This window comes from Pleurodeles waltl, chromosome 7, assembly GCF_031143425.1.
Source record: "Pleurodeles waltl isolate 20211129_DDA chromosome 7, aPleWal1.hap1.20221129, whole genome shotgun sequence".
In the NCBI taxonomy this organism is placed as follows: domain Eukaryota; kingdom Metazoa; phylum Chordata; class Amphibia; order Caudata; family Salamandridae; genus Pleurodeles; species Pleurodeles waltl.
The window spans coordinates 78998141-79011233 of NC_090446.1; the positions used below are offsets into that span (position 1 = coordinate 78998141).

Below are 13093 nucleotides of genomic sequence, written 5' to 3' on the forward strand. Positions count from 1 at the left end.
CAAGCCCGTAGAACTGCACAAAGAAATTCCATTTCACCGAGCACAGGCTTTGTTTTTGAGGGACACTAAGGCCCTCATTCCGAGCCTGGCGGGCGGCGGACGCCGCCCGCCAGGCTTCCCCCCTCCGAAATACCGCTCCGCGGTCGTAAGACCGCGGAGGGTATTCCGAGTTTTCCCCTGGGCTGGCGGGCGGTCTTCACAAGACCGCCCGCCAGCCCAGGGGAAAACTCCCTTCCCACGATGACGCCGGCTAGTAATAGAGCCGGCGGAGTGGGAAGGTGCGACGGGTGCAGTTGCACCCGTCGCGTATTTCAGTGTCTGCTTTGCAGACACTGAAATACTTTTAGGGGCCCTCTTACGGGGGCCCCTGCCGTGCCCATGCCATAGGCATGGGCACGGCAGGGGCCCCCAGGGGCCCCGCGACTCCCCCTCCCGCCATCCGGTTCCCGGCGGGAGAACCGCCAGGAACTGGATGGCGGGAGGGGGAGTCGGAATCCTCCATGGCTGCGGAGCGCGCTCCGCAGCCATGGAGGATTCCTACGAGCGGCGGAAAGTCAGCGGGAGACCGCTGGCTTTCCGCGTCTGACCGCGGCTAAACCGCCGCGGTCAGAATGCTCGTAGGAGCACCGCCAGCCTGTTGGCGGTGCTCCCGTGGTCGGTGGCCCTGGCGGCCACCGACCGCCAGGGTCGGAATGACCCGCTAAATCTCTCAGCAATGTGTAATGCCTTTTTAACTTTTATATGTAGCTGTTTTATGAGAAAAACTGGGCACTCTTCCTTAATTGCAGGATCATTTAATGCAATGATGTACTTTGGTGGGTAGGACTGTTCAAGCCAAGTGTGGATCATCTTAATGTTCTTTGAACAACCTACCATTCCGGAGGTACCATAGGTCAGAAACTCGGTGCCAACTTAGTCTGTTGATTGAATTTGAATTTGATCTTTATTTCGGCACAAATGGCCTTAAAAGCACGTAAAAATCATTACATAAAATCATTCAAAAATACATTAATATCAGCTTTATTGAACCCCTATAAATATGTGAATGCAGTCATTAAAAACAATAAAATGTTAAAATCCCAATAAAAAACAAAGAGCAATTAACATATTTATCACCCAAAACCTATAAATCTATGGATTAAAACAAAAGATGGACATATTGCACTTTAAATAAGTACGCACCGGCTTAATTCCCTAGGGGAGCACGCATTTTTGCTTTGTTTTCCAATTTGCCAACACCTGTCAAACTTTTTGTTGCAAAATTTGCAGGTTTGTTAATGTCTGATCCCCTGGGCCACATACTCATATTCTGGCCTAGCTGGATTATCTATTCGGTGCAACCACAAGTTAAAAAATAAAATCAAGTGATAGCCAGAGTTTCCAAGCGAGTCATTCAGAGCTAGGGTATCCCCGTTCCCTTAGGACACTACTCACTGGACGAATTCCCAGATCATATTCATCTCTTCAAATGTCAGGAATAAACCTGAAGTTTAATGAATCATGTTATTTTTGGCTAGTAACTTGGCTTGCTCGTGCCAGGCACTAAAGAGGAAGTGGCTCACTGAATACACAATAGGCTCTGCTGTGTTTGTTCTGAATAAGCACATCACCACTTGATAGTGCCCGATCCCTAAAGATAAACAAATTGGTTGAAGCCATCAACGCCCTACTTCTCGATAGCCTGGGCAAACAATAAAAATGTGGTTCACTGACTCAGGAACCAATTTACATATAGAGCAAGAAGCAGATACACATCCTTCATACCATAACCTACGGAAGGTGTTCGGTGGCAGGCAACCATATCCAAATCGTAAATAAAGGCTTTTGGCCAGCGGGGGAGTTCTAGTGACCAGAAAAATACTCCAACATCGGGCTGTTTTGAAAACCTTTCTGTTAAGTGGCCCAATTTAACCCTGGATTGTTGATGCTCCAAGTTATAGCACCAATACGCCGACTTTACAACCTGACTGTCCGCCTTACAGATTCACTCAGGATTCTCCCAGAGTGCATCAAGCTTCAATCTCTTGCACCAGGTATGTATAAACCTCAACCAAGATACTTTAGGGCACGGTCAGAGCTTATCAAATCACTTAAACAATATCTATATAGACAGCCATTTCAGGAGTAGACCAAAGACAAACCCAATAAAGAAGGGGTTTCAGCTGGGGAAGATCAGGCACCCCAATAATGCCTACGTCATAGCGCAAAGGAATGAGCGGTGTGCTAGCTGGAATGGCCATTAGAGCTCTAATGAAATTGTTTTCAGACACTGCTAACCTATATGTATTACTGTTCCCCCAAATTTCAGTGCGGTAAATAGCAGCATTCAGGGCCTTGGCGCGATAGGCCTTGAAGGCAGGTGAGATTAATCATGTGAAGGTCGCTCTAAAAAACATAAAATTGCGTTAGACCTACGTAACAGCATAAGGAAACTCAAAAATACAAGATTTGGGGATTCCACTTAAACTTGTCCAACAGGGTAATTCCTTGATAGTCAAAACACAACACCCAGTCGAGAATTTAATTACCAACCTTAGTGCAATTAGATCTAGTAGAATTCTTACCAAAGACCATATATTTAGTTTTTGAGCAGTTTATCTCTATGCCCCTTTCTTAGCAAAATACCATAAACTTGGTCAATATATTTTGTAGGCCCGTGGGTGATTTGGAGATTAACAATGAATCATCCGCAAAAAGGAGAATTGTGACTTTTTCCCTGTTCAAAGATGGTGAATCATTGCCACACTGCCTCAGGGTCTCGTTACATCATTTATATGAGGGAAAATAAATTAGGGGAAAGTACACAACCTTGGCGCACTCCACGACCAATCCTGGACTTCAGTTCCCCATGCTCCCCCCATCGTACCTGGGTATAGTTCCCATGGTGCAATCTAACCAGGATGTACACAAGGTCACTAGGGACGCCCATGTTCCTCAGTAACCTCCATAGGTTGTCACGTAGAATCAGGTCAAATGCAGCTCGAAGATTAACAAAGGCTACATATAACTTCTGTTGACACAAAAAACCTGCTTCCAGAACAGGAGAGAAAACCTAAATACCTGATCAATGGCACAAATTTTTGCACAAAACCCTGCCTGGAGGGGCGAGAGTATATCCTCACTGGAAGGTCACACAAGTAATCTATCAAGTACTTGCCTCAAGAAAATTTTGTTTGAAGGTTGTCCAGTAGACTAATAGGCCGATAGTTGGCAGGACAACCCGCATCCCATTTTGTAGAAACTGGAATGATCTCAGCCCCTTTCCAAGTATTGGGCATCTTACCCCCTCTATCACATTTGACAAAGTATTTACATACCAAGCCTAGAACTAGGGTCCGATTTATAAGTCCACCAGGATGCAATCAGGGCCAGGGGCTTTTGAAGGTTTCAGACTATCTAATGCAGCAAGGGTGCCCTCCAGGCTAAAGCAAAGTGATGTGCATGAACCACGCACCAAGCTTGAGTTACTAATATCCAACTCTTCCCGCCACTGTACTAGGGAGTCTCACGATTACTGCTCCCAGAGTATAAAATGCGGAAAAGTTGCTCCCACTTATCTGGTGAAATATAAAAGCACCTGGGATTTCCCTGTTCCCTGGTACCAGTTAATCTTGGACCAGGGTGCTGTTAAACACACTACATTTTCTGACTCCAAATACTGTCTTGTTGCTTTTTTGCCCTCTTATACTTAAGTGTGACTGCTGTGCCACACAGCACCTACAATCAATCTTAAACCACTTCCTAATATAAGCCTTGACAGTTTGATCAAGCTTTCCCCTTGAGTCAGTTATGCCAAGGAAGTCTTGGCTAACCCTCTGCAGTGCAATGCTACAGTTATCTGTGCGGCATTAGTTGTAAGTGAGAGTATCCATAAAGGCTACCACTGAGTAATCACTGACTACTCCAGGAACTAGAGAAATGGCCTGCAGTAAGGTTCCTTCCCGGGGCCTTACAACATTCAGAGAAATCAAACCCCAGAACTGGACTTGCGATGAATGGTAACCACGTAAAAATCATAAACCTCCCTGTTATATGATACCAAGAAATGCTCTGAGGCAAAGGAACTCCAAAAGCAACAGAAGTAGGGTTTTTTCGCTCAATAAGGAACCCACAATATAAGTGTGACAGAATAAGGTCAACATATCAAAACAATATCAACAGATAAGACTAGATTTTCTATACCTACCTGCACATACATCTACCTAGAAGTTCATATATCTTCAGGGAACGCAGATGTGGAGCTAGGTATAGTACACCTATACTTCCCTATATGCACTTACCTTTTGATTATTTTGTCCTCTATTTTATTCTGTCTCAACACTGATGGTGTCGCTATTCAGCTGTACAATGCATAAGTAGAGGCAAAATATTGAAAGGTAAGTGTAGACTTCCCTATATGCACTTAACTTGTCCATCAATGTTTTGTCCCCCATATTCTTCGTACTCGACATTGTTGGTGTCAATATTCAGTTGTACAATGCATAAGTAGATACCAAAAGGAGAGGCTCTTGAGGTGGGCTCCCAGGGCCTATAAAGGCTAGGGGACTGGAGCAATGCATCCTTTAGATGTCATCAGTGATGTCATAAGATAGCGCCCTTGACATGGGCAGAACAAAAATTGCCGCCGTCGCTGATGGTGGTGAATTAAATGAGGCAGCACATATATATATATATAAAACACTAGGATATGCTAGTGAAGTTGCCTGAGGTTAGCCAAAGCACTTTACACAATTTGGTTTATCTCAGAAGTCAGGCACCCACATGTGTGTTATAGGGAACCATTTTATCCTCGCAAGGAACAGCATGTGCTTTTCCCCACTGTTCTGCCCTCACCATAGGCAATTCCTTCCAGGCCCTGAACACCCTGAAACAAATTGCAAGAGAGGTCTAATCTGCAATTATATATCCCAGGCGCAAAATGCTTTTTCACGGCCTTAAAATCATGCGCAAAACCGTTTACATATTTTAAATCAATACTTTGCCGTTTGCTAATATAATTTCAGCCACTCGATGGCGCCAGACGTTGATATAAGGAGCGGGCACTTTTTTATTTTTTATTTTTTTTGTGCCTGCCCTTCAATAACTTCTTTCACGCGGCTCATGCTTTCTTGTCCAGAAGATGATGTGATAACTGTGAGAAATATTTGGACCCAACGAAATCATAGTATGTCCCTGGAAGCGTAAAGCATTCTCTTCGCCTTAACTGTGTACAGAAGTAATTGCCTGGGATTAAGATTTACGAACCAGGTTTAAGTCCTGGAGTTGGTTCAACATCCTTTGATTCAGAGCAAAGTACTTGATCTCCACATGCCTAAAATAAAACAAAAATCCGAACTAATGTAATCTGATGCCTATGTAAAACTGAAGGGACAAAGTACTGCCAATAGAACTCTGCTGCGCTAACCTGATCTGTGGCATTTATGGGCCCTGGTTGGTTTGCGACCAGCCGGCAACAGCCATAAACTTGATACATCAGAAGCTCCATCCATTTGGGTAATTTTACTCAAGAAAGAGAGATTGTTTATTACCAATAGGGTCCCTTTGACAGGGCTGGCTTTAGCGCTGGTGACGCCTGATGCAACTATCTTTTTCAATGCCCCCATTCCGCATACCCCCCACTCCGAATCTCTCACTACCACCCTGCAAAAGTACTCCTTATCTCTCCATAGCCCTTCTCTCACATACATTTCATTTCTTTTAAAGCCCTGGTAAAGGCTGCTTTACTAATCAACTCAGCTACCCACATAAAATACAGATCTGATATTCGCAGCAGGCATATTAACCTTTTGAGCTACTTTATGGTGAGTCACGGCTGCCACTAGACAAAACTCTGATCTCTCTAGCAGGAACATTAATCACAAGAGTTATCTTGTATTTGCATTGCTGCCTGAAAGCTGGACGCACAAGGAACTCTGCAGCAGGTGCTTTTATTTCGTACGTTATTACGATGAAGAAGGTGGAGGTGGTGCATGTGGTTGTGTAACCTCACCTTCTAAAACACTCACAATACCATCAGGGTCATTTGCAAAAGTATTGGCTTAACATAGAGTAGCTGTGGCTTTGAGCAGTCAGGCTTAAACAAAGGAACAAGTGCAAAGCATTTAGAAGTACCAAAACAACTAAACAAGAAAGCCACATCACACAAAAGAAATCTGGCACCAATTTATAAAAATAGATCTTATTTTTATGAATTTTTAAATAACAAAATGAACAAAATCCACCAAATGTTCCAGAGATATTCATTTTTTAAGTAAAATGTAAGACAATGCTTTTCAGTCAAAATGTAAACAAGCATTGGTAACTAACTATGGCAGTTTGCAGAAACTTTGGAAACTGTGTAAAAATGTATAAAGTTGTGCTCAGGTACTGCAGCATGCTTTGGGTGACCAGCTCTGGCAGGGAGGAGATAAAGGGGACCAATTAGGAATAGGACAGTTACCTTGTCACCAAAGCAGTCTCAAGTCCAGTTCCAGGCTAAATCGGTGAACTGCCATAGTCACCCATGGACTGGTCCTGATGCAAAGGATACAAGATGCTGAAGATGATGTTGGATGCAAAGGATGCATTGTGGTTGACAGAGAACTTCCTGGAGCTACTCTTCAGTCCATATCCTTAGTGGGTCAACTTTGGCCACAGGGATTAATGGCCCTCAAAGGACTGATGGGTCAAGCAAATGTCCAGTTGCCACTGAACTACTGGTTTCTGTTCACAACAAAACCTGTTGTTCCCTCTGGTGAAGACTGGTGTCCTTCTGGATGACCAAGCTGCACTTTGATGACTCTCCTGGGTCCGGCAGACTCACGACTTGGTCTCTCAAGCTGCATGTCAGTAGTCAGTGTCAATCGAGTTGTTGTGGTACTAACTAGCCATGGCAGGCTTCTTCAGGTCTTGTGGCCCTGAATCTGTAGCAGGAAGTCTTACAACTGGAGTTCATTCTTCTGTCTGGAGCTCAGCAATCTACTTTTCCCTGAGCAGGGTTTAACAGGCCCAGTCCTCTCTTTACGAGCCCAGGAGCAGCAGGTGCATTCCAGTTGGTGGTGCAGACTCTCTTTGCAAGGTCCTGGAAACAGCAGGGCATAAGTAATAAGTATAAGCCAATCAAACATACACTTTTAGGGGTCAGAGCCCTGGCTCTGATGTCTGGTTACCAAGCATCAGTGCTCTTACCAGCCTGCACCATCTTCAAAACTATTTACAAAGCCACCACGATCACACCCATTTTTATCTTAAAGACAATCTCACAATCTCTGGTGGTTCTTGTCACAGCCAGGACACTATAAGACTTCAAACCTAAGAAGTGTACAAAAAAAAAAAAAACAAGGGAGCAGGACTTTTTCATCAATGGAGCCAGTATTTGGAACAACATCCTTGTATCCATCAGGGCCACCCTAAGGCTGCTTCAATTTAGGAAAGAATTGAAGATTTGCCTCTTTAAAGAACGATAAATAATATAGTAAGCATCCACAACCCAGTTACCTATTCTATCACTGGCTGCCTTTATGCTTGCCTTTGACCCTGCACGGGACTCAGCGCTTTTTGTCTAGGTTCACATTATTTAAATAGCTGCCAAGCTGCTTGAGTGACGACTGCCTCATCTCTGCCTGCCATAAGGCAGCCTGGAAACACGGCGCAAACATTTTGAGTGAAAAATCTTCACTAACTTCATGGTGATCCACGTGGCAGCAATTTTGTTAATCAAAATAAAATCTAAAGCAGGGGTTTAATTTCTAACAAACAAACAACAAAGGTCTGAGTATTCTTCCTGCACATCTGGGAAACATCCATCATGTTCTTCATCACACTGCATCTTAGGTAGGAAATATTAAGATCAGAAGGCTATATTGTGGTGGATGTTTTGGTGTTGATTTGCTGCAGGTGGGCTGCCCCCTGAAAGCTTCTGACGGTGGAGCCTGTTGATGCTTCACCATCAGTACCCCGGCAGTTCCCCACCTCTAAAGGAGGCTGTGGAACTGCATGTTTGGCAAGGTGGGAGCGCCTCCAATATACGGCACTAAGCAAGCAGCCAAACATAGCTTATCATGTCTGCAGCAGTCCAGTTGGGTTTTAATGTAAACATTAAACACCCCAGGAGAGGATGGCCCCTGTGGAGTCCCGTATGAAAGGTCGGTATGGTTCTTGTGAATTTGACCTAAGTAGACATGCTGATTAAGGGCCTGATCTGTAGTTTGGTGGATGGAGTTACTAAATCACAACGTGAGAGATATCCCGCACAGCGTATTACGATTCCATTATATCCTATGGAAACCGTAATAAAGTGGACGGGATATCTGTCATGTTTGTGACAGAGTAACCCCTTCGCCAAACCTTAAACCATGCCCTAAGTTGTTGAAGAAACAATACAACCTATTAAGCGAAGTGTCAAAGGCTCCTGCCACTGTGCTCTATTAGGAGACCTGTAATGAATGGTCCGCCCTGTGAAACATGGAGAGAGATCCAGAAGGACCACCATTGCAGTGGCTCCATCATCATCAGTAGCACAACAAATTGACAATTACATCCAGAGGAGTGGTCTAAATTCCATGCCACAGTTAAAAACCTGCTTGCTTGGAATCCAGCTGGTCTTGAGCATCAGGATTGACTTGTAGTTGGCTAAAGGCCATCTTGTCCAGACCTTACTGTTGACAAGAAGACAGGCAATGGACAACAGTTGATGAGTACAATGTGTCTACAGTATAGATGGGAGACACTGCCTATTTCAGCGGGGTTGGAACCACACGTCACACGCAGATGCATTGGTGAGGATGCAGCAAATAAAAAAAGGGATTCTACAAACTGACATATTTAAAGAACCATGGAACTTATAAATGCCCTTGTGGCTTAATTGTTTTGATAACAATGTATGTATAGCAGTGCTTACAGAGTTCTGTATTGGAAGATAATGGTGTTTGAGCTGAATTAAATACATCTATGATAGCTTTACTGGGCAAAGTAGTTTTTGTTTACCAGTAAACTTGTTTAAAGCTTTTTATAGCTTAATTATATATTTTGAGGTGTTCGCTTGAGGCACATATATCTTTAAATGCGTTCCACTGTGGGACCTGGCCCATTCTGCAGGGTCACCCTCAAACTGTTTGCCTCCTTCCTCCAAATGTTTCTGACCACTTTTGGTTGGCTTTAGAACTCTGGGCACTTTACCACTGCTAACCAGTGCTGAAGTGCATATGTTCTCTGTGTAAACGGTATAGGTTTATCCATGATTGGCATATTTGATTCACCTCTAAGTCCTGAATAAAGTGCACTAGAGCTGCCCAGGGCCTGTAAATCATGTACTACTAGTAAACCTGCAGCACTGATTGTGCCACCCACATGAGTAGCCCTGTAAACATGTCTCAGACCTGCTACTGCAGTGTCTATGTGAGCAGTCTTGCACTGCCAATTCGACTTGGCAAGGGTACCCACTTGCTAAGCCTAAACCTTCCATTTTTATACATGTAAGGAGCCTCTAAGGTAGGCAGCCCCATGGGCAGGGTGCAGTGAATGTTAAAGGTGGGACATGTACTGATGTGTTTTGCATGTCCTAATAGTGAAATACTGCCAAATTCGATTTTCACGGTTGCAAGGCCTATCTCTCTCATAGGTGAACATGAGGGCTGCCTTTAAATATCCTTAAAGTGCAGATTCCCTTTGAGAGCAGATAGAGATATGGAGTTTGGGGTCTCTGAACTCACAATTTAAAAATACATCTGTTAGTGAATTTGGTGTTTATATTGCTAGTTTGAAAACACCACTTTTAGAAAGTGGCCATTTTCTTGCTTAAACCATTCTGTGAGGGAACCGGGCAGGGTGGCGTGTGCCTGTTGTCCTTGCTACTTGGGAGGCTGAGGCTAATGGATTGCTTGAGCTCAGGGGCTCTGGACTGCACTCAGCTGTGTTTATCTGGTGTCCATGTGCATCAACATTGTGTTCCGGAGGGAGCTCTTGAATTCCATGTTTAATGAGAGGTGCACCAACCCAGACTGGAAACAGAGCAGGCCATTCTTTGACTCTGCCTGTTTGTGGATTCCCTGTCTGGTCTGGGTCAGACTGACAGTTGGGCTGTTTGTGAATCTCCACTAGACAGTGACACAAAGGGAGCTGGGGTGTAGCCTGCATATCCTGATGAGCTATCTGAGCTAGAGTGGAGGGAGGAGTGGTCACTTACACCTGAATGGGCTGTGCCTGCCCTCACACAATGCAATCTCCAACCCCCTGGTTTGTGTCTGGGCTCTGGCCTGGGCAAGGCAGGATCCTGTAAACAACAGAGGCTTTCCTTTGAAGTTTGCCTGCTTCAAAGCCATAAAGGGATATAAGAAGTGGACCCAAAAACCCCAGACTTTAGATTTCTTCAAGATCACTTCTGTAACCAGAGGAACCGCTGCCAAGGAGGAGAGTGGGTCAGTATGAGCCTAGCCTTCTTCCTTATATTGCCTTTTTTCAGGGCATGCGGAATGTGTCCCTGTCCTAAGGTATATAGCGCAAGATATTTTATACATAAATATAATGGCTTCATATTTCCCTTCATTAATAGGTGCAGCACCTTATCAACAACATGCACATATGCCGTCTAAATATAGCAAGACCATTTGGCTTTGTCAGTGCTTGTTTATTTTGTGATTATTGTTTTTGTGCCTACTTAAAATGTTGTCCACTAACTATTAATGTTTGTGACTTGAATGGATGCACCCGAACACTATTGGACTAAAACTGTACTTTGCATATTCGAGAGAACAATAATATGGTGTCAAATAAATATTAAGTTGTACTGAGCAGAAAACAGTGACACGCACAGTTCTAGGCGTAAAAAACATGCACCCTCTTTAGCCCTAAAAAACATGCAACCACTTTTAGTCCTAAAAAAACATGCACCCACTTCTAGACCTAAAACACATGCACCCACTTTTAGTCCTAAAAATATGCACACTCGTCTAGTCCATGCACCCACTTTTAGTCCTAAAAAACATGCAACCACTTTCAGTCCTAAAAAACATGCTCAGACTTCTAGTCCTAAAAAACAGGTACCCACTTTTAGTCCTAAAAAACATGCACCCACTTTTCGTCCTAAAAAACATTCACCCACTTTTAGTCCTAAAAACATGCACCCACTTTAGTCCTAAAAAACATGCACAGACTTCTAGGCCTTAAAAAACATGCACCCACTTTTAGCCTTAAAAAAACATGCCCACACTATTAGTCCTAAAAAACACGCACCCACTTTTAGCCCTAAAAAACATGCACACACTTCTAGCGCTAAATATAAGTACACACTTTTAGTCCTATAAGGTTCACCTTCCTTACTCTGCACACCTCAGTTATGTTTTCAACCTTGTCTTCAGCTGGGAGGCCATGATGTGGTCTTTCCTCAGAGCCTCTGTTAACACTTCCTTGATTTAGTAAGAGCCTTAAACAAGAATCCTGCACATTACATATTTATCTTAGATATGACTCACTACAAGGCACTTTAAGATTCAGCCCTTAAAACGATTGTTTATAGTTCTCAACCTCTGAGTGCCCTCTGGAAGCTGCTGCTTTGAGAACAGTATCTGTGAAGGCCTAAGCATGAATTTTCTGGAACAGTGAAGCAAAACCTTTTCCTGAAACAGGAAGAGACATTCTTTGTCCATCTCTGAATTATATTTAAATGTGTTTAAATGTGAATTTTCATGAATAGTGAAGCACAACATTTTCGTGAAACAGGAAGAGACATTCTTTGTCCCTGTCTGAATTATATTTAAATGTGTTTTTTTCCGCTGCTGTAGAAAAGGCCTTTCCACGAGTCCATGAATGTGGGATCTTAGCACCGTCTGTGCACATACTAGAACACAGCCATCATCAGCGGGTGAACCTGTAACATTCACAACGTGTCTCGGGCTGGTTCTCGGCGCTGCTGATTTGCAAAGTGTACAATCCACATCATGACTCCAACAGGCACATTAAAAGAGATTTTTCTAGAAGGAAGTCAGAGGTATGACAGTCTGAGAAGGATATGCGCACAAAAACCTAATAATTATTTGCTGCATGAATTTAAGGCCTCGCGAGAAACTATGTGGATTAAATGCATCAGCCGAAGTTAAACATTAACTACACAGAGCGCTCTATGCAGGGGCATAACAAAGCCCCCCGCAGCCCCTGATCGTGTCCAGTGGGAAGCCCCCCCCCTTAGATACTTTGCAGGGGCCCCCTTTAAGTTTTGTTACGCCACTGGCTCAATGTACACGGACTGGCCTCACCTGACTTGACAAGCAACATTTTTTCACCACAACCCTGCTCCTTCAGTAGAGCCACAAAAACAGATCGACTAAACAATGACGTCTCATAGCTCCTCGAAGCTTGGCCTCAGGGGGCGGCAGGTTCAGTTCTCAGGAGTCCAGAAAGGCTGCAGCCTTTACAGACATTTTCAGTTCTTTGTCCTACACATTGCAGCTTCGGCAGAAATATGTCAAGCACACGCGCGCACGTTTCGGATTTATGTTATAACACTGCCTCAGGAATTTTTTCCTCAAGAGTGTTTCACTGTTCGTTTTCCAAAAATGCTTTAGGGAATGGTGCCGCGTGTGGGACTGTCCCGAGGGACCGCAGCGAAAACAGATACCCCCAGACCAATGACAGGGGCGCACACACGCACACAACATGTATTCTGAAGTAAACAGCTGGGGACGGGCGCTGCTTTCAGTTGGGTCTGGTGAGGTGTGTCGAACTTCACCCTGGATTTTTACATCCCACAATGACGTGACACACACACTCCCTCTCTGTCTCTTAAACCTTGGCAAGTCTTTTTTTAAGTACCCAAATCAATCCGCTCCCTCCTCTATCTCCCCACTGCCTCTAAGCCCCCCTTTTGCCCTGCTCATCATGACGTATTTTAATAAGATAGGCCAGTGTGATTGTTGGGATATGTGAAGCTCCGCCCTCCCCGCCCCGCATAATTACTGACCATGCCGCGCCCCTGACCAATGAATGACCTTCAGCAGGACAGAACTTCAAACTTCACCAGTGACCACCAAACCCCGCCAGGGGGTAACTTGAAATCCTCTCCGAGTGGAGTGGGCTCAGCATCACTTTGAGAGGGGGCATCGAACCAGGTGTATGACGCAGG

General features: G+C 44.3%; 1 protein-coding gene across 2 annotated transcripts in view; it reads right to left on the reverse strand.

Moving 5' to 3' along the window:
- LOC138303681 (solute carrier family 2, facilitated glucose transporter member 1-like) overlaps positions 1-13093 on the reverse strand; it is a 91439-nt gene that overhangs the window by 76536 nt on the left and 1810 nt on the right. The window lies entirely within an intron of this gene.